The 24,686-nt window shown below is 49.3% G+C and overlaps 1 pseudogene; it reads right to left on the bottom strand.

Moving 5' to 3' along the window:
* Nucleotides 1-256: 256 nt before the first annotated feature.
* LOC136468464 (N-acetylglucosaminyl-phosphatidylinositol biosynthetic protein gpi1-like) lies at nt 257-24,686 on the bottom strand (annotated as a pseudogene).

Raw genomic sequence — 24,686 nt, 5'->3', positions numbered from 1 at the left:
CCACGGGCACCAGCCAGCAACAATCTCACTATCTCAAGAGTTTTGGGTTACACGCCTATGGCGGCTTACAAGAGAATCAAGTCTCCACGAAACCCTAGCAAGGGTGTATATACCGTACCGTACCGCGGGGGGCTCCGCCCCCCGCACCCCCCCCAGCACAGGGGCGAGACCTGATGGGCCGGCTTCAGACTCCGCTTCGCTCTGTCAGAAGCCCAACCTATATCCTGGAGTGAATTTGGAACAACTCCAACAATGGCTACAGATGCAGCGATGAAGGCACCCTGAACAAAGAAACACAGGAGTTTAAAACAGATGCCATCAAAAGGGTAAAAATCAAACTGATAGATTGTGCTATACCTTTCACTACGAAGGATCCCATATGCCAATTGTTTGCAAAATGAGTAACCATTCCTGTTGAAAACTCTCTCGTAATTTGATCTGATTACTTGAACTGCACATATCATCCTTTATGTTAGGAAGATTACCAGCAAGTGGAACAGCAAAAAAGCAACTGCAAGTTAGTGCCTCTGCAAGATGCATTCCTTTGAAAAAAAGTAAGCACACTATTGGTGATATGAACATAAAGCTAGGCCGCAAAATAGAACTATTCGAAAGTTGCGCAAGCTATGTATATTTTGGCTTCAGTTTGTTGTAAACTACACGTCTTAACATATATATGATTCAAATAAACAGAAACTAGGCATGTAGAACGACATGGACATGTTGCTGCTGACATTTATTGTAAAATTAGATATCCAACAAAGAATGTATCAACCATTCAACTAGGAATGGTCTAAGCAAAAGTCAAGAGAAACATTTTACCCAGAGTGGCATAGCTGCAATGAAGTTCTGAAACTAATGATTCTGATAGTTTGTCGATTAGATCCTCCTTTCTCCTTTCATTGCAACATCCGATTGGATACGCTGATAGGTTGCCATCTTCAGAAGTATGTCCACTTGATGGCACATGAAGGAAAAATAACCCAGCAGGAAATCTGTGCCTCCTCATCACCCATAGAGTTAACTCAGCATAAGGAGTGGATTGGATTACAGCGATGACAATTTCCAGCATCACACAGACCCAGATAACCGTTGTTGTCAAGATAGAGAAGAATACATAGAATACAGAAGTTGTAGGTATAAGAAGTAGGACTGGTGTAAACAGCAGGGAACCAACCACGTGCTGTTCAACTGTGTAGTCATAACTATCTAACCTCTGCCTAAGAGGATTCCATTTGCGCCCTCTGTTATGGCATAAGCAAGTGTTAGTAAACTTACAAAGCAAATATGAAAAAAATCTGACAGGAAACAAACACCTCGTCATCAGTTGCTATTGTAACAATTTAACAATATTTATATCATATTAATATTAAATATAAAACCATTGAAGAATTACAGGCAATAAAAATGATAAGAAAGAAACAATATTAAAAAAAATAGCTAATGTTTTATGGTGCAAACATTATGCTTTTACACACATTAAGTTATCTGGCTCCATTAGTAGCTTCTATACATGAAGAGAAGTGAAAACTAATCATAGTCAAACTTATCCTTCTTGGCATAGTTGTACTCTGGCAAAGAAAATCTAGAATTTATAGTCAGATATTTTATTTCTAGCCAAAGGGCCTCTAGTCCAACTGGTTAGAGCGTCCCGGCGGCACTCCTCATGTCCTGGGTTCGACTCCCCGTGAGAGCGAATTTCAGGCTGGGGTTAAAAAAATCCCCTCGTCTGTCCCACGCCAAAGCACAGGTCTAAGGACCGGCCCGGTCTCACAGGGCGACGGTGCCGCTGTGTAAGGGTGGGGCAGGGGTTCGGGGGGTTTTTTGGGCCTGCGTGAGAAGGTCTTCTTCTTAATACAATGCCTGGGGGTGGTCATACCCTCGTAGGTTCAGTTTTTTTATTTTATTTCCAACATAGAGCAACTGCAACCGATACTCAGGGCTATAGATGGACAAATGGGCCAAGCATGATGGGCCAGCACGGGCCCGGCCCGAAAAAGCACGACACTAGCATGGCCCGGGCAAGAAGCTATAGTGCTAGTGCCGGCACGAGCACGATCTAGGGCCGTGCATGGCCGTAGGTCCGGCCCGCAGTGCCGGCACGGGCACGGCACGGAAATTGGGCCAGCACGATGCAGCCCGATTATTCTTAGCTGTTGGATTCATTTAGAGCATTTGTCACCGTTGGATCTAGAAAACCTAGGCATATAAACAAACTCCCACCTCACACTCTCATTCTCCTTGTATCCCTCTCGGCCGTCATTTGCTCACTCTCAGCACCACGCGAACAGAGGAGTCGAAGGCGTGTGGCTTGGGTTGCGGCGGCGTGTGCGGCCAGATGTGCGTCTTCGCGGTGGCGGCGAGGTGCGGCCGGGGTCATGTCCCCATGGCAGTGGCACGTTGAAAGCTCTAGTTTGGCTTTGGTAAATTGATGAAACCCTAAGTGCTAACCTAGTCTATCAAAGTGATTATGAGATAGGTAGCACTACTCCAAGTGATGAAGCAATGGTGAAAATCATGATAATGGTGGTGGCATGGTGATGATCAAATGCTTGGACTTGGAAAAGAAGAAAGAGAAAAATAAAAAGCTCAAGGCAAAGGTGAAACTTGATAGGAGCTTTTTCGTTTTGGTGGTCGAGACACTTAGTGAGTGTGATCACATTTAGGATCGATAGCCGTACAATTAAGAGGGGTGAAACTCGTATCGAAATGCGGTTATCGAAGTGCCACTAGATGCTCTAACTCATTGCATATGCATTTAGGATCTAGTGGAGTGCTAACACCCTTGAAAACATTTGTGAAAATATGCTAACACATGTGCACAAGGTGATACAGTTGGTGGTTGGCACATTTGAGCAAGGGTAAAGAAGATAGAGTTGAAAATGAGTTGATTGCGCTGGTCACGGGGTGACCGGACGCATCCGACATGTGTACCGGACGTGTTCGGTACTGTCTCAGCGGCAGTGTTCCTGACGTGACCGGACGCGCCCCATATATATACCAGACACGTCCGGTATTCTAGCCAGGCGCAGGCAGAGTTGCCATGGTGACCGGACTCTGGCTCAGTGGAGTGACCGGACGCTGACGAGTTACTGTTCAGCGTCAGGTCAAAGTGATTTAGACCGAAGCTAGATTGCAGAGAGCGACCGGACGCGTCCGGTGTGAACCAGCAAGTCTCGGGTTTTCAGCGCAAAATTGATCGGACGCTGGGAGCGTCCGGTCCGGTGTGACCGGACACGTCCGGACGGCCCAGAGCGGCTCTGGGAGCTCTTTGGACTCGACCGGACACTGCGTCTCCCGCGTCCGGTCCGGTGTGACTAGCCGCGTCCGGTCGGCCCAGAGCGGCTCTGGAAGTTCTGTGGACTCGACCGAACGCTGCGTCTCCCGCGTCCGGTCGTTTTCTAACAGCACGTCCGATCACGTAATATTAGTCGTTGGGCGCGAATGGCTAAACAATTTGAAAGGGACACGTGGCGGTCAGGCTGCAACCAGACGCAATGATCGGACGTGTCCGGTCACCACACCAGACGCGTCCGGTGCACACGACCAACGCGTCCGATCGTCCCGTAGTCAGCCCAATAATTGAGTCAACGGCTTTATTGTTTGGGGTGTCTATAAATATCGTTTGGCCGGCTCAAGCTCACCCTCTTGGCCATTTGCATTGACATAGCAACCCTGTGAGCTTAGCCAAAGTCCTCCTACTCATCTCCATCATTGATTCATCACCTTTGTGAGATTGGGAGTGAATCCAAGTGCATTGCTTGAGTGTTTGCATCTAGAGGCACTTGGTGTTCGTGTTTCGCTGCGGGGTTCGCTTGTTACTCTTAGTAGTTGCCGCCACCTAGACGGCTTGGAGCAGCGAAGATCGTCGAGCGGATGTTGGTGATTGTCTCCGGCTCCGATCACGGTGATTGTGAGGGGTTCTTGATCTTTCTCCGGTGGAGAGCCAAAAGGTACTCTAGTAAATTGTTTGTGGCTTGTGTAATCCTCATCTTGTGTTGGTTGTACGGCACCCTATTGAGGGTTTAGCGTGTGATGCCAATTAGCACGTGAACCTCCAAATGAGTGAATCGCCACAATGAGGACTAGCTTGCCGACAAGCAAGTGAACTTCGGTGAAAAATCGGTGTGTCATCATTTGATTCCGAGGTGATTGGTCTTTATTGGTATTCATTCTTGTGATTGATTGGTTCATTTCTCGACTCGGCGGTATAACCATCTTGCTCTCTCTGTTTACATTACCGCAAACTAGTTGTTAAGCTCTTTAGTGTAGCTAGTCGTGAGAGTTTGTTAGTTTGGTTAGGGTGGCTCTTAGTTAGCCTTTGAGAGCACACTAACTTAGTGTGGTGACATAGTCATTGTGTGGATAGAGACTATGGAAACTAGAATTGTGGTAGGTGGCTTGCATTTTTAGTATGCTAGTGCAACACTCGCTTCGCCTCATATTTGTCTAACCGGTTTGTTAAGTGTTGTTGTAGAAATTTTTAATAGGCTATTCACCCCCTTCTAGCCATTAGGACCTTTTACACGTCCTCGCGCAGGTGGTGGCGCGTGGCCAGGAGCACGTCCTCGCAGCCGACGACACGTCCCCGCAGCAGGCGGAGCATGTCCTTGCGGCGGCGCACGGCGGTGGCAATGCAGGCGCGGCGACGGCATGCGGCGGGGCGCGCGTCACCGATAGCAACGGAGCCCGGTGGCCCGCGTGCCCGGCGGCACGGCACGGCATGCCTAATGGCCTGTAGTGCCGTGCCTGGGCCACGACCTGGGCACGGTGACATGATATGGCACGGCACGGCAGTGCTTGATAGTGGCCATGTTCGCTTCTCTTATAATCCATCTTTTTCAGCTTGTTTTTTTAGCCGGAACAATGTTTTTCTCTCACAACAAATCAGCCGGAACAATGTTTCGGCTTGTTTGTTCAACGAAGCGAACGGAGCCAGTGTCGTGCCTCATCGTGCCGTGCCTCGTCGTGCTAGTCCCGTGCCGTGCCTGGGCGGCCCGTTTGGCCACTTATACTCAGGGCCCCTTGCACGGAGTCACACCAGCAGACGTGCATGCTGGGCAAAGAGTGTATGGAACTACTAGATCTCGGTGGTGCCAAGCACTGTCAAGCACCATCTTCTCGTAGACAAAGTGGAGGATTTGGCAGAGCTCCATTTTGACAATAGCCATCTTGCGCTGCAGGCAGGCCATGGCCTCCTGGCAGTGCTGGACATTGAGGGGCTCCTTAACCTCGGGCCACGGTGCCAATGCTGTGGACTGCCACCACCTCCGTCTCCAAGTCCTCCAGCCGCACTGTGCAGTCCTCCTCGTGATTCCCTTCTCCGTGCTTCATCTGAACCCCATTTACATTGATACCCTCACAGACCATGCCGGAATCGAGGATGCCACTACTGCCGTCACGTATTAGTGCCGCTATGGTGCTACCAACCTCTCCTTCGAGCCACCAGCCCAGAGCCTCCCCCTGCCAATCATCAGCATGGCGAGCCATGAGTCGCTGGCTGCAGTAGGGGTCGACATCACCGCCAGTGAGTGCAGCCATGGTCAATCTGTTTGACCAACCCGTTCTCAATGCTCAAGTTTCAGTGCAACGACCAAATAGCAAAATCTTTCCCTTATCCATCAGCTCAAAATGGAGCGGAGAACAGCCTGCAGTCTTGTGGAAGGTAACAGAGTGCTAGAATTTGAAACGGACTCATTCTCTGATGGCAATATCCAAAATGATTATCTTTTGATGCTAAGGAACCAATTTTCCCATTCCTATTCCTAGATTCACGGAAGTTGTCTCGTTAGTTGGGGAAAGTGATCTAGGCAGGGGCCCTCATGTTTAGGATTTTAGTCAAAGCTGTGCCTTCACTTTTCCATGTACACATGGCAGTTCCCTCAACCCGAACCTTTTTGTTTCCCAAACTAGCTCAGCTCTGTCATGTTAAGGATTTAAGAACCACAAAATTAGGTATATTCAAACCCCTCATGTTTCTGTATCAATAAAATAATACAGTCAGACAGGCACCAAAATTCAAATAGACAAAGATGCATTTGGTTCCATTTATTTCGTATAAGTCAATCAAACATATTTTTGTCGAAGTCAAACTGTAGAGAAAAAGGTGATATCAGAGCTAATGTTTAGCAATTGATCAACTCGTCAGTCATTCAGTAATAAACATATGTTGCAGTTAGTACCCTCTTATTCGACAAGTACCACATGAGTGCACCAAGAGTATGTTACCTGAAAAGACGCCACAATGATGCTACTGTCTGAATTTGTCCTGAATATAGCGATGAGATTAACCAGTGAAGCATGGTAACAGGCAACGTAGCAAGCTGGATAATGTCAATAAAGAATGAAACTGGAGCTGTCAGACCTAAAATAATTCCAGAGACTGCAATGCCTTGAATTATATGCCTCAGGTAGCCTCCCACAAAGAACCAAAGGGTAGAGTAAATTTGAACTGCATTAAGAGAAATCATGCCTAAGAGCTCTGCTAACTCTGTATTCAGCTTAAAACCAGATGGAACACCGAACACCCATCAGCCACACACAACCGGATCTCAAGATTGCTTCTGTCATGTGGTGGACGAGAGCAATAGTCCAAATACAAATAGTCTCTGTATTTAACAAGAATGCTGCTCCAAGGACAAAACCCATCAGGAGATCCACAATGATACTTGACCACAAAGCATGCTTCCGAATTGCAGCTTTGTGTGCATATTCAACATTCACAGTGGAGCTGAGCCGATAATAAAAGTGAAGCTTAGTATTTTCAATAATCTGCATGTTGTAACATGGCTTTGGCGGGTGGCGAAGGCCTCCGACAGCGAGGTATCGCCAAGGCGTCTTCGACCGTCTTAGGGCGGAGACCCGGCGCTGACTAAAGGAACTTTCACGGCTATGCTCGAAGGGTGCTGAATCTCCTTTTCATCGCGGACTCCGCCAAGGCCAGGCACGCACGCCTCCGACCGTTCAGGCGGACGCCGCCCCGTTTCGACTTACGGGCGTCTCCGGTAATAAGGGCGGAGGCCGCCCTACCTCTAAACTAATCAAACAAACGATCTTGCCTAAGTGTGTGCAGGTACTCAAACGCAGGCGCTCGTGGTCCGCGCAAACGTGCCAGCATGGCCCCTGCGCGGCCGGGCGGAGACCTACGGATGATGTCTCCGCCCGGACCGGCGGAGACTCTCCAAGGCGACGGCGCACCCCTGAAGGCGGAGGCCAGCGTCGAGAACCATGGCCCCCGCGCGGCCGGGCAGAGACCCGCAGGTGATGTCTCCGACCGTCCGGCGGAGACCCGCCGAGGCAGCGGCGCGCCCCTGGAGATGGAGGCCAGCGCCGGGGACCCAGGCCTTTGGGTCGAAGGCCAAGGTATGGTGGGCCGGCTGCTCATGGAAGCCCATCACTTGAAGACGGTATGGCAGGTTTGCCCCGCGAACAAGAGGCTAGCGGCAGAATATTCCAGGAATGTACTGTAGCAGTTGAGGGGCATTGTAATAAATTCTGTTATGGAGTAGTTGAGTCCTATAAATAGGGAACACTTGTAACCGTGCAGATGGTTGGTGGATGAACGAATGAAACCATAGCTTTCTGTGCTATTCCCTTACTCACCACTCTCCCCCCTGTCGTTCCTATCCCGAGCCTCCGCCCGAGGGCGGCGTCCGACGGGCGGAGGCCTCGGTCTCCACCACGTTGTTTGAAACCGCAAGTTTCAACATTGGCACCCACCGTGGTTTGGCCAAGGCAAACCAACGATGGCAGGGAAAAGAAAGACCACTACCAGAGCAGCAGTGACCATGGGTCAGCGAGGAAGGCCTAGGCGCAACATTCGTAGCGCCTACGCAACTTCACCAGTGGAGGATGACACCAGAGCAGATGCCCAGGGTCAACCACCGGAACCCCAAGATCTAGAGATTCAAGATCCGGAGGCCCAACCAAACTCAGCCACAACACCCGAGCAAGAACTGCAACAGCTGCAAGCACAGTTGCAAAGAGCGCAACAAGAGAGGGACAGAATGGCAGCAGCATTTGCAGCCAACCAGCAAGCTATTCAAGCGTCAGCACAAGCAGCAGAAATAAGGCAGCAGTTGGCAGTCCTACATGCTGAGATGCTAAGTATGCAGCATGCAGTACCAGCGTCAACCTCCGCAATCCCAGCCTCCGCAGCAACACCAACTGCAACCATGCTTCAAGGTCCTACGCCAGTCATCAGCCAGCCGACGATGCCATCTCAGGTGATGCAGAGGCCTATCGATCCCAAGTCCCCACTATCTGAAGGCATACAATAGTCGCCATGGCCAACAGCGTACAAGCCAATCACACTACCAAAGTTCAACGGAAAGACTGACCCCCATCAGTTCATTATGAGTTACGAGGCAGCAGTAGTCTCCGCCGGCGGAGACGACGCCGTCTTGGCAAAGTCATTTGTCATTGCAGCCGAAGGCGACGCGCTGGCTTGGTATTCTATGCTCAAACCAAGTACAGTCTATTCTTGGGAGAACCTCCGGGACAAGATATTTGCAAACTTCAAGGGGCTAACAGCACAGTCGCTGACTTCCACAAATCTGTTCCAGTGCAAGCAAATGCAGAGAGAGACACTACACGACTACTTCCGGAAATTCGTGCAACTAAAGGCGAAGGCACCAGACGTCCCAGACGAGATCGCCATCGAAGCAGCGATCAAAGGCCTCCGAATCGGGCCGTTCGCAGCACACCTAGCAAGAAAGAAACCAACTTCCATACAGCAGTTGTATGACGAGTTCGAGAAGTACTGCAGATCAGACAATGACCTCCGCAAAAGGCTGAAGGAGCAAGGTCAAAACAGACAACAAAACAGCAGCAAAAATTCCTAGAAAACATATACCAACCAGAATGTATCAAATCAGAAGCCAGGCCAGGGGCAAGTGCTCAGCATCGAGGGTCAACCTCACCCCGAGCAAGGGCAACAGGCAGCGCCAACACGGCCGGAGACCCAGATAAGGAACCAAGGTCGGCAAGGTTACTAAGGCAAAAACTGGAACAGAAACCAAAGCCAGAAACAACGCAGGCCATATTGCGTTTTTCACGGCGAAAATGCAGGGCACAGCACCAAAGATTGTCCGGAGACAAAAGAAACACAGGAAAGGATGAAGAACAAGCAGACTGCCCAACCTCCGACACAGCAGAGCGCAAGAGAGGTCAACACCACCTACACAACTGGCCACCAGTAGTACTGCCCAATGTACCCAGCGCTAAACGCAACCCAAATACATCCCTCCACACTGGCCTCTGCCTATTACCCAAACTTCCTACCAGCATGGCGGTCATCACCTTCGCAGCAGCCTCCGACGGGAAACTACAGGTCGGAGGCAAGCGTGACCTACATAAACCCAAAATCTCCCCATATAACCTACCTCGAAACAAACCCACCGGAACAAAACCGAATAAGGTTCGAGCCTCCGCCGCCACAGCACCACATACAGCAACTACCTCCGCCACCACCTCACAACCCACCCCCAACGCCAAAAAACGAGCCAAACCTAGAAAACTAAGTCAACCCTCATGGAGCACTGCCAACAATAGGCATGATATTGCCAATCGCCGGAGGATCATCAATGGAGTTTCAAACTAAAAAGCAGAAAAAGGATCACCTCCGCCTGGTAAACAATGTAGCAGTCCAAGGCCCGGCGAAACACTCAGATTGGTCCAGAGTCCCAATCACCTTTACAGAAGAAGATCTCCAGCTAGAGAGCTATCCTCACGCAGACGCAATGGTGATCAAGACCAACATAGCAGCATGAGAGATAAGCAGAATACTGATCGACACTAGCAGTTCAGTAGATATCATCTTCGCAAATACCTTCGACCAAATGAAGCTCAGCAGAAATCAACTTCAGCCCTCCGAATCCCCTTTAATAGGATTCGGAGGCAAGCAGATACAAGCATTAGGAAAAATCTCACTCCCAGTGTCGTTCGGAACCCAAGCGAATGCCAGAACCGAGTACATAACCTTCGACGTCGTCGATCTGTATTACCCATACAATGCCATCTTGGGTAGAGGATTCACAACCAAATTCAACGCAGCCCTGCATATGGCCTACCTGTGCATGAAAATACCAGCACTCCATGGTATTATCACAGTCCGAGGCAGCCAGAAAGAAGCAAGAAACATAGAGAAAGCTATCTACAGAGCCCAAAGAAACATCAATGCAGTCGAGTCGGCGAACAAAGAACTAGAGCCTCCGGATATACCCAGAGGAGAAACAGATATGGCAGGTCAAGAAGAGACAAAGCTGATCCCTCTAGAAAAAGAGTTACCAGACAGAAAAGTAACAATCAGCTCAAAATTGAGCAAGGCAGAAGAGGAAGAGCTTATGGAAACCCTAGTAAAAAACAAGGACATCTTCGCCTGGTCAGCCTCCGACCTCCAGGGAGTCAGCAGGGACATCATACAGCACGAACTGAATATCAATGAAAACATGAGACCAAGAAAGCAGAAACAGAGAAAAATGTCAGAGGACAGAATCCTGGCAGCAAAGGCGGAGGTGCAAAGATTGCTAGATGCAAAAGTAATCAGGGAAGTCAAGTATTCAGAATGGCTTGCAAACGTAGTACTGGTACCAAAGAAAAATGGCAAAATGAGAATGTGCATAGATTTCATAGATCTGAATAAAGCTTGCAAGAAAGACCCTTTCCCATTGCCAAGAATAGATGCCTCCGTCGACAAGGCAGCTAGATGCCAGGGGTTTATCTCTCCTCGACTGTTTCTCTGAGTATCACCAAATCTGGATGAAAAAAAGAAGACGAAGACAAGACAAGTTTCACCACTCCATTCGGGACATACTGCTACACCAGAATGCCAAAGGGACTCAAGAATGCCGGAGCAACCTTTGCTAGAATGACAAAGGAGGTTTTGGGATCATAGCTAGATAGAAACATCATAGCCTATGTCGTGGTCATGAGCAAGAACAAGGATGATCATGTCTCCGATTTACAGGAGACCTTCGCCAACCTCAGGACAGCTGGCCTCTGCCTCAACCTAGAGAAATGTATATTCGGAGTCACAAAAGGGAAGATGCTCGGTTATATCATAAGCAGCGAAGGCATCAAAGCGAACCCGGACAAAACCAGAGCAATAATGGCAATGATAGAGCCCAAAAACAAGAAAGAAGTACAAAAGTTGATGGGAAGAATAGCAGCACTCAACAGATTCATCTCAAAATCAGCAGAACGCAGCCTACCCTTCTTCCAAGCCCTGAGGGGCGGAGACAACTTCGAATGGGGGTCCAAGCAGTCGGAGGCATTTCATAACTTGAAAGAGTATCTGGCAAACTCACTGATGGTCTCTGTCCCAGAATCGGACAGCCACCTATTGCTGTATGTGGCGGCCTCCGACCATGCAGTCAGCGCAGTCTTAGTCCACGAGCTAGAAAAAGAATCAGGCAAAACTCAAAAACCAGTTTATTTCATCTCAGAAGCACTGTCCTGAGCCAAGCTAAACTATACAGAGGTAGAGAAAGTTGCCTACGCAGTGCTGATGGCATCAAGAAAACTAAAGCATTACTTCCAAGCCCACGAAATCTCAGTTCCAACATCGCTGCCACTACAAGACTTGCTCAGAAACAAAGAAGCCTCCAGCAGAATAGGCAAATGGGCTACAGAGCTATCACAGTTTGGTATCTCATATGTCCCCAGAACAGCAATCAAATCACAAAAATTAGCTAATTTTGTAGCAGATTGGACACCTCCGACAGAGCCCAAGGTACAACCAACAACTCAAGGCTAGATAGCATTCATGGATGGAGGCTGGGGCCAAGCCGGAGCAGGAGCCTCTGCCATCCTAACGGCACCCTCCGGCATCAGACTGAAATACGCAGCAAGGCTAGAGTTCAAATCAACAAACAACATAGCAGAATATGAAGGCCTAATCCTAGCGCTGAGCAAAGCAAAGGCCCTAGGGGCAAAAACATTGACAGTATAAACAGATTCTCAAGTGGTCACTGGCCAAGTAGAGAAAGAATACACAGCAAGAGAGCCAGAACTAATCAAATACCTATCCGTTGTCAGAAATTTGGAGCGGAGATTTGAGGGTTTCACCCTGAAGTACATCCCAAGATCAGAAAATGCAGAGGCAGATGAATTGGCAAAGGCTGCGGCAAACAACCTGCCACTGCCACCAAACACTTTTTACCAGATCTTGAAGTCTCTGGCAACTGCGGAGACATCTAAGGCACTAAAACCCATACTACACCTGCAAAATGAAGATTAGAGAAAGGTGATAACAGAATTCCTAGAAGGCAAAACCACCGAAGAAGATGAAGCAAAAGCAGCAAGAATACAGGCCAGGGCAAGAAATTACACAATCATAAATGGCGTACTGTACAAGAAAGGAGTAGTCCAGCCTCTCCTCAAATGCATATCGCAGAGCAAAGGCATAGAGTTGCTTCAAGAAATACACTCAGGAATTTGTGGGTCGCACATTGGCTCCAGAGCTTTATCAGCAAAGACAATAAGGCAAGGCTTTTATTGGCCAACACACATACAAGACACAGAGCAGACAGTCAGAATATGCAAAGCATGCCAAACATTCTCTCCAGGATAGTCAAAACCATCGTCGGAGACCCAGCTTATACCTCCGACATGGCCGCTGCAAAGATGGGGGATGGACCTGGTCGGCCCATTACCGCCATCCCAAGGAGGAAACAGATTCGCAGTAGTAGCAATGGAATATTTCACAAGATGGATAGAGGCAAAGCCGCTGGCGAAGATAACCTCAGAAACTATCAGAAAATTCTTCTGGCAGAACATCATTTGCAGATTCGGTGTACCGAGGATCCTGACAGTAGACAACGGAAAACAATTCGATTCAGAGAACTTCAAACAATTATACAAAAGCATAGGGACAAAACTAGCCTTCACCTCGGTATACCACCCAGAGTCCAATGGCGCTGTGGAAAGAGCAAACAGAATAGTGTTTTCAGCAATATCAAAAACATTGCTGGGCCTTCGCAAAGGAAAATGGATAGATAAATTACCTAGAGTTATTTGGTCACACAATACATCCGTCTCAAGAACAACAGGATTCACACCATTCAAACTGCTTTATGGAGAAGAGGCCATGATGCCAGAAGAAATAAAGCATGAAAGCCTCCGCACAACGAGTCAGCTGATGTTGCAAGATGAAGAATATGCAAAAGAAACAATAGAAGCAATAAGACTGGAAGCAGTCGAAAACATTGCAAAATATCAGTCCCAAACCAAAAACTGGAGAGACTCCCAGGTGGTAAGGAAAGACATAAAACACGGAGACCTTGTGCTCAGAAGAAAACCCAACGCACAACTTGTCGGCAAGTTGCAACCGAAATGGGAAGGCCCATACACAGCAACGGCAGCAGGCCGACCTGGTTCTTTCCACTTGACCAACAGCGAAGGCGTCACGACAACCCACACATGGAATATTGACAGCATTCGCAGATACTACATCTAGGCAATGTACCAAAGGGCAACCTCTGCAAAATATAAGCGAAGGCTCCTCCATGTATTTACCTTAGTTTTTTTCACTTCAATCAAAACAAAATGTAAAAGAGCCTGCACTCTTTTCCTCACAGGGGAACTCCAAGCGGAGGTGAGGTTTTTAACGAGGCAGGCTCAATGTAAAAATCCTCTACAAGTATAAAGAGGTAATTCCCCAAAAGAATGCCCCAAAAACCCAAAACCGAAAGCGGTCAGCTCTGACGCCGCAATATTCGGTAAACAAAAACTAAAGGTCCTTTCAAAGCGCCAGCCATAGACAAGGGAAATTTGAAATGACCTTTATGGCCAAACAGGCCTTCGACCTTGACAAAGACCTGACCAAAGTCAGGCATCAAGGCAAAATTTTCTTTCGGCCAAAGAGGCCTCCAACCCTTGACAAAGACCTGACCAAAGTCAGGCATCAAGGCAAAATTTTCTTTTGGCCAAAGAGGCCTCTGACCCTTGACAAAGACTTGACCAAAGTCATGCATCAAGGCAAAATTTTCTTTTGGCCAAAGAGGCCTCTGACCCTTGACAAAGACCTGACCAAAGTCAGGCATCAAGGCAAAATTTTCTTTTGGCCAAAGAGGCCTCCGACACTCGACAAAGACCTGACCAAAGCCAGGCATCAAGGCAAAAACTTTTGGCCAAACAGGCCTCCGACCCTCGAAGAAGACCTGAACAAGTTCAGGCGCCAAGGAAAAAACAACCTCGGCTAAACAGGCCTCTGACCTTAACAAAAAAAACCCCTAGCATCAGGGGTAACAAATTTGTGGCGCCAGAACCAGGAAAAAGGTCTCCGCCATCCAAAACAGGAAAAATAATAAGTGCCTGACAAAACACTGCCACCACTACGGCGCTAGGCCTCTTTACTTCAAAAAAGATCTCAAGGGGAACGAATAATTCAGGCAAGATACAGGCCATTAAAGCCGAGATACGTTCCAACTAACAACATACAAAAATGTTAACACTCGAAAGCCACCACCCCACTATAAAAATGGATTCCCCCCATGCCCTTAAGAAACTCAGTCAGCATAAGGCGTAGGGGCGCAAGGGGGGAGCAAGGCATAGCACAGGCAAAATCCATAGCGATAGCCATGGAGGTAGGGGTCTCCTTAGATATCGAAGTCGGCCGTAGATATTGTACGAAAACTCGTAAAATCGGAGGCAATAGTAGACAGTCGGAGGCAGTGGGAAAAGAGATAGGACCTACAGCACGGTGATGAACAGCAGAGGCCTACGGAAGCAGGGGGATATCGCACGAAATCTCGTAACATCCCCCTGGTGCCGGAGACCTAACCTGCCATCTCCAAAGATCAACCATGTCCCACGGGTGTGCAGCGTCAGAGACCCAAACCTCCAGACAGCCAAAACGCCTAGCTAAAGAAATATCTAGAGTCTCCACCGTCTGCACAAGCTACGCCAAACCTCCAGCCGGATCAAACAATGATTCGGCAAGCCCCGCCTGGCGGACTTCAAGTACGCCTCCGCCGGACGAAAAACTGTGAAGGCTTCTACCCCGGCCATCAAGCAAGCACAGAGAATGAGAAAAAATGGGGCGAAGGTCCTGGCCACCACCTCTGTATCACGCTCTCTCGCCCAAGCAAAGGACAACGGTGTGCGAGCTCGGGACTAGACGAGATATGTAAACTACCACGACGGGCTCAAGCCACCGCACAAACAATCAAGAAAGTGAATCTATCTTGTATTCCATAAAGCGTCGAGAAACATTCTTACAGGACACCAACTTGAAATAAAATCCTAACTATTGTGGCGGAGGTCCGCGCCAAGCGAGCGCGCGAGTAAACCCAGCGCGCTCGTCGTCTATGTCAAACCTAACTGACTCAAACACGTCGCGCGCAACGCTGCGAGGAAAGGCCGAACGCCAATACTCCCAAAGCTCTCCGCTCACGTAAATACCGTTGTTGTAGAGAGTCAAAGGCGCAACATCTTGCGCAGGCTCCCGATTCGGAACCTGCGCAAGGTTAAAGTTTTCCACAAAACCATTCAGAATAAAATAAACTTTATTCACAAAAGTCCAGCTGGACTGCAAAGTACACGCTAGAACAACTAAATGCTACAAAGAGCCTAGACCTCCGGCGCATCAGCCGCAGCGGAAGTCTCTGGAGCGGAGCTCGCATCAGTTGTGGGCGGGCACGACGCCTGCGGCCTCTGACCACCGCCACCGCCGATCGTAGATCCCCCCGGAGCGCCACCAGCGGCGGAGGCACCAACCGCAGTCGCCGAGCGCGGAACCGACGGAGGCCTGTCAGCAAGACCCTTCTGCGCATCCTACAGCATAGGCTAGAATGTCAGGGGCAAAAGCAACGAAAGCCTTCACAGCATTGACAAAAACAAAAAGAAAAAAAAACGGCTACAAAGACTACAAATACCTTCGCCCTCTTGTCCTCTGCCAGTTTCTGGGCAGCAGATCTCCCAAATGGAGCCCAAAAGTGCCCGATGAAATTTCTCAAGGTTTTTCGCAAACCAAGAGAGGTCTCACCGAGCTCCTCTAGACCAGGCAGCGCCCCCTCCGGAATACTTTCGGTATGCGTACACCCGCCGCGTGCCAAAAGTTCGGCATAGTTCGCCACTCCCGCTAGCGCCCCGTAGTCCGTGCAACCGTTGATCAGACCGGGGAGCTTCGCAAGGTGACGCTTTAGCCAGGAGGTGAGGGCGTACACGCTGTCTTCCTCTGGAGGAGCGGAGGTTTCGCCTCCGAGCTCGGCGACGGTGGCCCGGTAGTGGCCAACGGTTGCAGCAAGGACTCCTTTGACCGAGTCCAAACGCCTCGTCGTCAGAGATAGCTTGCTCCCTCACCGCTGCTGCGGATTCCTTCTCGGAGGCAAGCTCTCGCCGGAGACCCTCGGTCAGCTCATTCGCCCTACGGGCCTGCTCGATGGACAAAACCTCCGCTTCCCGGGCCTTGGCAAGATCGGCCCTCAAGCCATCCTTTTCTCGCTCCTTCTCCGTCAGAGACAGGCGGAGAGCCGTAAGAGAGTCCGACAGACCCCCTTTTTCACCTTCCAGGCGCTCGATTTCTGCCTTGAGCGCTTCGATCGCGACGTCCTGGTCGGAGACCTCGCGGGTACAGCGCTCTTCCATAACAACACCCGTGTGATACCCCTGCGACCAGAGAGAAAAAAAAAACCAAAGCGATCAGCAACGGAATCAAGAACAAGTCTAGAAGCGAGCATACACAAAAAATAATAAAAGAAGGAAAGGGGCAAAACCGCCGGAGACGCACCAGGCTCTGGTGTTCCAGGTGAACGTGGAGAAGCTAGAAGAAATCCATATCCCTCAGACACTGTTTGAAGTGATCTGTTCAAAGAAGAACAAACAAACACGAAACGATAAGGTGAGAAAAGCAAATCTCACGTTAAACGCACCAACAGCCGAAGACCACCTCCGACGTCTCCAAGAACGGCAAGATAACACTCCTCCCAACCTAAGATAGAAGTGTCGGAGGAGCCTACGTAAAAAACAACAACAACAACAACAGCTCAGGTCAGAGGGCAGATCAGAAACAGACCGGATGATGATCAAAATAAAAACATTTTATACTTACTCGGACCCGGCGCCGTCAGCCCCGGTTGCCCCGGACTGAACCTAGCGCCCGCAGCGGCTGCTCGCTCCTCCGGGGTGAGAAGTCCAGCCATGACATCACCTGCAAAGCAACAGATACATAGTATTAGCACTTAGCTCAATACGTAAAGGAATGAACTGGGCGAAGACAATAAACACAAAGATGTGCACCAAACAGACTTACTCATAAAAAGCCCAGGCTAGGCAGCTTGTCGCGCCCTCTGAGCAGAAGTCTCTGCCATATCGTGTGGTGAAGTCCCAAAGGGCTGGACTTCCTCAGCCAGCGGCCCGGCGGGCGGAGGACTCGAAGAAGGCCGAGCCGCCGGGGCCTCCTCAGCAAGCGCGGCCTCCAACCGCCCGACGTCGGCCGCAGGCACAGGCGAAGGCACGACGATGGTAGGGGACAGAGGAACATGCCACGGAATGGCCTCCGTGTCCTCTTCAGAGCTTGAGCATAGCCCGCCAAGAACGTCGGGCATAGGCTCGATGGTGCTATCTTCCGGCTGTTCGCCGACGCTCGTAGCACCATGCGAGGAGCGCGCCGGGGCAATGCCGGTCTCCGGACGCCCGGCACCGCTCACAGCTCCACTCATCGGGCACTCCAGAGCTACGGGAGAGCCGCGATCCCCTCCGCTCGCAACTCGCGCGTCCGCTGACGGGGCGGAGGAGCTCTCAACGTCTTCGCTGCCGGCGGAGGCAACGCCCGCACTACCAGCAGAAGACAAGGCCGGCGCGATCAACTGGAGCTCCGCTCTTCTTCTTCTTTTTCGCAGGCGCCCGAGAGCCGACGGCGCCCTTCCTCTTCTTAGACTCGGCCTCCGCCGTAACATTCTTTGCGAAGGCCTTTTTCTTCTTCTTCTCAATCGAGGCCAGGACCTCAGCAGGAACCTCTGCGCTCCCGGTAGACGATCCCGACCTCCTCAAAAACTCGATTGAGCCGCGGCATGGTGCCTGCCACGGCCATCCGAGACGTGTACTCATGCTCGGAAATCTTGCCAACCAACCCTATGGCGGCTTCCTCAACTTTGGAGATGAAACCGTCCTCCGTCACCCCCTCCCCCAAGGACCGACCGAAGCGGGGGAACGGAATCCTAGGCCTCCGGCCCGAAAACGGAACCTTGACCTGTTCCAGCCGAAAGGCTGGGTTGTTCTTGCCCAAGGGCCAGTAGTTGGAGGCCATGATCTCCTCCACCAGATCGCGGCCACCAGAGTAGCGGCACGCTGCCGCAAAAGCCTGATCACAAGCCTCCCTCATCGGAGACACCTCCTCCGGTGGATCCACGCGCGTGTGTGGCGCCATCTCCTCCATCCGAGAAGTCAATGGATACTCCGAGAGCTCCTTGCCATCCTCGGTTGTGCTGCGGACCCCGTAGGTCTTCACGTAGAACCATTGCTCGAGCCAGCCGCGGTCCCACTTACCCTTCTGGCAAAAAGAGATCTCCAGGCGGTCCACGCCTTGGTTCCTCTTAGACATAAAAGTGCAACTACCGTACTGGTAGGTCACCTCCACCTCCTTGCCATCTCGCACCTCCTTCTTCTTCTTCGGCTGCTTCTGCTAGTTCATAGTACGTGCAAAAGGTGTCCACATCCGGCTCGGCACCGTAAGAGACGCACGCCCAGCAGAATTTGCTAAGCGTCAGGAAAGCAGTGGGAGTCAGATGATGGAGCTGGACATTGAAGGTCTCCAACACCCGGCGAAGGAAGGGAATGTAAGGAAGGCGGAGGCCGCAGGTGAAGAAGTCCCAAAAGACCACCGCATATCCTTCCTCCGGTTCCGGAACAGTCTGACCCGGCGGAGGGATTTTTACCCTGGAAGAAGGAAAACATGACTCCTTCAACATCTCCGTGATTGCCTCCTCAGTAATAGAGGAGGGGCCGAAGTCCCAAGACTTTATCGCCATATCTCCGGAGTCCGCGGCGATCAGGTCTCCGATAGACGCAGAGACACTCCCCAAATCCTCCTCCACTAGTTTTTCAAACTCCAACGCGGAGGCAGAGGCAAGCATGCACTCCTCAAAGCGCGCACCCCAGCCGACGGCCCTAACGCCGAGAAGGTGGCGGTAGGGTCCGGAGAAGGCGGGCCGGTGAGTTTGGGCAGAGGCGGAAAGGAAAGCCACCGCGACAGCAACCTAAGCGCGAGACGCAAGCAGAAAGACGGAACGCGCGAGGGCAGCAAAAGGCGAAAGCGAAGAGGGCAGAGAGCGATTTCTCGAATGCAATGAAAGCGAATGAGCGGTGCGGGGGGGGGACCCCGCCACCAAAGCACCCTTATATAGGCAGCGGGCAGGCGGTCCGGCTCCCGCCACACAACGGTCACCTCCGGAAGATTCGTCCCGCTGCACAACGGTCACCTCCGAAAAAGTCGCAGGGAATGCAACGGACACTGACACGGTAGAAACTGGCCGCGCTGTAGGGCAACGGCTAGATTTGCCGCCCAACGGCTACTCTCAACGAGACCAACGGCCACGCCAGAGCGGGCCAGGGGGGAAGTAGCGGGGCCTCGCTCGAAGACACCGAATGAATATGGCCTCCGCCCCCGCGGACGCCTTCGGCCAAGGCGTTTTGAGCTCACGGCACGCTCCGGCGAACCATGGTCTCAAAAGGGGGGAACTGTTGTAACATGGCTTTGGCGGGTGGCGAAGGCCTCCGACAGCGAGGTGTCGCCAAGGCGTCTTCGACCGTCTTAGGGCGGAGACCCGGTGCTGACTAAAGGAACTTTCCCGGCTATGCTCGAAGGGTGCTGAATCTCCTTTTCATCGCGGACTCCGCCAAGGCCAGGCACGCACGCCTCCGACCGCTCAGGCGGACGCCGCCCCGTTTCAACTTACGGGCATCTCCGGTAATAAGGGCGGAGGCCGCCCTACCTCTGAACTAATCAAACAAACGATCTTGCCTAAGTGTGTGCAGGTACTCAAGCGCAGGCGCTCGTGGTCCACGCAAACGTGCCAGCATGGCCCCTGCGCGGCCGGGCGGGGACCTACGGATGATGTCTCCGCCCGGACCGGCGGAGACTCTCCAAGGCGACGGCGCACCCCTGAAGGCGGAGGCCAGCGTTGAGAACCATGGCCCCCGCGCGGCCGGGCGGAGACCCGCGGGTGATGTCTCCGACCGTCCGGCGGAGACCCGCCGAGGCAGCGGCGCGCCCCTGGAGATGGAGGCCAGCGCCGGGGACCCAGGCCTTTGGGCCGAAGGCCAAGGTATGGTGGGCCGGCTACTCATGGAAGCCCATCACTTGAAGACGGTATGGCAGGATTTGCCCCGCGAACAAGAGGCTAGCGGCAGAATATTCCAGGAATGTACTGTAGCAGTTGAGGGGCATTGTAATAAATTCTGTTATGGAGTAGTTGAGTCCTATAAATAGGGAACACTTGTAACCGTGCAGATGGTTGGTGGATGAATCGAATGAAACCATAGCTTTCCGTGCCATTCCCTTACTCACCACTCTCCCCCCTGTCGTTCCTATCTCGAGCCTCCGCCCAAGGGCGGCGTCCGACGGGCGGAGGCCTCGGTCTCCACCACGTTGTTTGAAACCGCAAGTTTCAACACTGCACTTGAGTATATGATAACTAATATGTACTGAATGTAAACGCACTTCAATATTCATAATACAAAGATTACATGAAACAACAAAATGGAAGTGAACCAGTAAACTCTCTTTTGCATATTAAAATAACCGTGTCAGATTAGTAATAATAGAATCACCATGTTATTGCCTTGGTATATGTTAACTTATAAGGATAGCACAAATTGTTATGCCAATATGACACAACAGATATTAAAACCGCGACTAAAGTTACAGTGCAGATTAAGAAGCTATGGATCCACTATTAATTTACCTTAGGGAAGCATCTTGGAGGACAATTGGCCAGTAGAGAATTTGACAGCTGCGAAGATGAATGTTATTCCATGAATGTCTGAAAACCTTATTTAGCATCAAGTACTGGGGCATATGGCTTAAACATTTCAAGAACATTAGAATCATGATGTAGAGAATAGTTGATGCTGAAGCAAAAAATATCCCCACACAGTGCCATGTTACTTGAACTAAGACATCGTATCTGAATAAGCAAGTAAGAAGGTAAGAGCAGACAAAAGGAGCAGAGTGGAGGAGGTTAACAATAGTGCGTACACAGATGCAAAGATGAAATAAGCTCCAGAGCTCGTGGTAGAACATTCCTGAGTGTCTGGTAGTCTAGCTGCATTTGAACAATTAAGCGCCAAAACAATTGAATCCTTCAAACAAACATGAACTGGCTTAATAGACCATCTAACCAAAAAAAGGAATAAATAACATGCAAAACCACTCATGCACATACCAAATCAACAAATGCTGGTTGCTTTTGTAGATACAACAACAACAACAACAACAAAGTCTTTAAGTCCCAAACAAGTTGGGGTAGGCTAGAGTTGAAACCCAGCAGAAGCAATCAAGGTTCAGGCACGTGAATAGCTGTTTTCCAAGCACTCATATTTAAGGCTAAGTCTTTGGGTATATTCCATCCTTTCAAGTCTCCTTTTATTGCCTCTACCCAAGTTAACTTTGGTCTTCCTCTGCCTCTCTTCACGTTACTATCCTGGCTTAGGATACGCAACATACGCATTTCCGCGACACTTATCTGTTGAACATGTCGTCTTTTCGTAGGCCAACATTCTGCACCATACAACATGGCAGGTCTAATCGTCATCCTATAAAACTTGCCTTTTAGCTTCTGCGGTACCCTTTTGTCACATAGCTTCTGTGGTTGCTTTTGTAGATCATTTATCCAATTTGTTTTTTTGAAAGAAACATTCAACTTGCGAGGTGCATCCAAACCCAGTGAGAAATGGTTTCTGCCAATGGTCGGAACCTCATATGGTATGACCTAGAATAAATTGAATAAAATATCTCATCAATTTGTCAGAGCAAAAGGAAGAATAACTAAAGAGTCGTAAAAACATGACAGTTCAAAAAATTGTTAATACAAGGATATTATAAGCAGAGCCTTGACTTACATACGTGGCAACGATTGTTTTCAATCTGTTGGCCATCAAGATACAAATGGTGAAGAACTGGAACTTGATTCAGGTTGCTCTTAAAGTTCTTTCCAAACTTCCAATACAAATGCATCCAACTGCCCTCTTTGACTGCAGACTTTCTGCAAGCATCCAGAAAACCATCCAACACACAACAATCACATCCCCATCTTCTATGGTCATAACTTGGACCCTGATCCCCATTCCCAACTGATCCAATCATGGCATTGTTTCTTCTTGTACCAAAATGTTCTTTCTGAACAAAGTTTGCATCCAAGGGCAGCTGCTCTAATTTATTAAAGCAGTATTCTTCTAACCCTGTAGGGTGGTGTCGGCCACAATCCCCGAGAATGGTAAATGCAGCAGATTCTTGCAGGCTTACTGGCATCCTTTTATTTGAGGAAAGGACGATGGTCTGCATGAGAGACAACAATGACAGAAGAAGCTGTGAAAAATATAAGCAGCCAAGATAAACATACTCTAGCAGCAGGTTTTGTTTTCTTTTGGAGAATTTTAGCAGCTACATCAGTAGATGAGCAAAAAAAAACAGAGGTTCTGCCTTTCAACATGCATGTTGCAAAATTAAACGAAACAGATAAACGTAACATGATTTCAGCAGTAGATTATTGGAGTTCCCCAAGCAAGGAAAAAGGACAAGGCAGATCTTTCTACATAGCAAAGCAAACTCTGGAATTGATGAGATGGGCCACAAAACAAAATCTTTAACAAGTCAAAAAAAAATTAATTTAGTACGAATGCATGGTAAAGATAGGACCAATTAAAAAAATGCTATGTGCTCAGCACCGCCTAGGCACCACTGCACCAGAGTTCGTGGAGGAAGCAGGGGAGGACCAGAGGAGAGGAAGGAGGAAGGTGGCTAGGTGAGAACAAAGAAGAGTGAATGAGGGGATGTAAGATGAAAAGGAAAGACCATGACAAGGAGGACGCAAGGCCACTTGGCCCAGGGAGCAACTTAAGCATCCAAACCCCAAGCCTACAATCTCTTGCCCTTCACTGTTGCCATCCACCACCACTAAAGTTACCATCACCACTCCTGCAGTCCTGCCTTCCAGCTTCTGACAACAATGTCATTCCACCTTCCCTCCCCCTCTTCCCATGTCTCTTAGATCGCTGGTGGATGTGATATTGACAAACTGAAGTCAGTAAACAAGCCACACAAATATACGCCTTCCATTATAAAAAGGCCAGAAGATTTGAGGATGCGGCCAACAAAAGCAGATAACCAGCACTTCCATAAGGAAAAGCTATCACCAGAAGAAGCGGCTAACTAGTATTTGCATGAGTAAAAGTTATCACCAGTAAAGGTAGCTAACTCTCACTTGCTAAAATTATTTTAGTGTTAGAGCTTCAACATTTTTTCATGCTAGAATAAGGAACCAAAATTCTGCTTAAAAACACAAGCTTGGAGGATTTGATTTATGCATGTCAAAAATAAAATAAAATAAAAACAACATACAGGACAGGCAGGAGTCCACAGCCCTTCGACTCCTAAGCCACTTAATTCCCTAACCCCTCCCATACCTTGAGCTGTCGTGAATCACAGCTCTTTGTTCTTTAACAGCAAATCAACAAATATAACAAACATCAGCTGTAGACACTCAAGCAAGGCCCAGTTTAGTTGCCAAATTTTTTGGCAAAACGCTACTGTAGTGTTTTCGTTGTTATTTGGCAATTAGTGTCCAATCATAGTCTAATTAGGCTTAAAAGATTCGTCTCGTGGATTTCGTCTAAACTGTGTAATTAGTTTTATTTTTTATTTATATTTAATGCTTCATGCATGCGTCCAAAGATTCGATATGACGGGAAATCTTGAAAAATTTGGTGTTTTGGAGAGGAACTAAACAGGCCGCAAGTAGCCAAATCAACTTGGCCTTGTAGTAGTACACAGTCCCACTTTATTCTTTTATTGATGGTGTGTGGCTTTGAAAGGAACAGGAAACTCCTCTTGGGTGCACTTTTACAAATAGATACCAGAATTCGCCCCTTTGACCCTTATTATAATAGGTCTATTTCTATATTAGAGAAAAAATAACAATATCATTCAAGAACCCACAGTAAACTGGATTGGACATCTAAATGACAGCACAACATTTTCAATGGTAATTTCCTCTGAACAGAAACTAAACTTATAACTGCACCCTAAATCTTTGTCAGTTACATTTAATACTTTAAATTGGATTTAAGCAGTCCTGTTACTTTGGGATTAAATACAAAATGGACCAATTCCTCACCTTCAACTAAGATTTTACAAGGGAATCTCACAATACTGCATTTGGCACATAGATTGCTGAATATGAGTTCATGCATCTACCCAAAAAAAAACCAATAATGAAGCAACAATGGTAAACTATGTTTAACCTGAATCATCAATACTGACCTGGAGGGTGTCGACTGTGGCAAAAGAGCGCAGGACGTGAACTTGGGGCACAACTGCAGCGATGACGATGTCGATAGAACCAGCACTGCTAAAGAACCATCCGAACAGGACGAGCCTCGGTGAGAAGGGCTTATGCTTGAGCTGCAGCTCCTGGCGTGGCCACCATATCCTACATCGCTCAATGTCCATCGCTCCTGTATCTTGGGGC

This window comes from Miscanthus floridulus, chromosome 8, assembly GCF_019320115.1.
Source record: "Miscanthus floridulus cultivar M001 chromosome 8, ASM1932011v1, whole genome shotgun sequence".
Classification (NCBI taxonomy): Eukaryota; Viridiplantae; Streptophyta; class Magnoliopsida; order Poales; family Poaceae; genus Miscanthus; species Miscanthus floridulus.
This window is presented reverse-complemented; position numbering and strand designations above follow the sequence as displayed.